This window comes from Hyaena hyaena, unplaced genomic scaffold (assembly GCF_003009895.1).
Source record: "Hyaena hyaena isolate Hyena2069 unplaced genomic scaffold, ASM300989v1 scaffold_285, whole genome shotgun sequence".
Lineage (NCBI taxonomy): Eukaryota > Metazoa > Chordata > Mammalia > Carnivora > Hyaenidae > Hyaena > Hyaena hyaena.
Window position 1 is genome coordinate 2031957 of NW_024080917.1, and position 812 is coordinate 2032768.

An 812-nucleotide genomic window follows, 5' to 3' on the forward strand; every position below is an offset into this window, starting at 1 on the left:
GCGTCAGCCGCTCCTGCAGGGCTGGCAGGGGGAGCTAATGCAGCAAGACAGGACAAAGCGGCCGGAACCCGCCTTGTAAAGCCCTGCCCGGGGTCTGGGGGCCCCAGGAGCATCTGCTCTGAGATGGGATGGGAAACGTCCCATGACCCCACGTCTGACCTTATGACCTGGGAGGCAGGGTAATAAAAGCCTCGTCCGGCCAGCATGTGACCAGGAGACGGCCCCCATGTAGAGGATGCAGGTGAGGGGGCGTGGGGGGCTCCAGGGCCAGGACAGTCCCTCAGAGTTATAGTCAGAGGCTGGGTCCCCGCGTGGGGGGGTGTCGTGCTCCGGGTGATCATCCCCCGCTCCCCCCCCCCCAGTGCTGGGGGGAGCCTCACGCACTCTGTCGGCTGGTAGCTGTCCCTGGGAGGGTACCAACTCCAGGCCCAGGCAGTGCTGTGCTGAGTCCCGGCAGGTGGTGACCCCGCTGCATCCCTGGCCCTGTGCCCACCACCTTCTCAGGCAGCAGAGTGAACCCGGCAGTTAGGCCCTTGCCTGCACGGCCATCGAGGGTGTTCCAGGCTCCTCCCCTCAGAGGCGGCATGGAGCAGGGGTCTGCGAGGCGCTGTGGCCGCGGGCCGCCTGCCCGGCGCACCAGGAAACGGGCACAGCCACGCTCAGCCCTCACAGCCGCACGCGCACCAGCCCCCTGGGCCAGGCCCGCAGACCGGGGCCAGCAAGACAGCACTGGACCCACCCTGCCGCGTCCCACCTACCGCTTGGCCAGTTAAAACCAGAGGCTTTAATTTCTATAAAATGCAGCCTGGAAA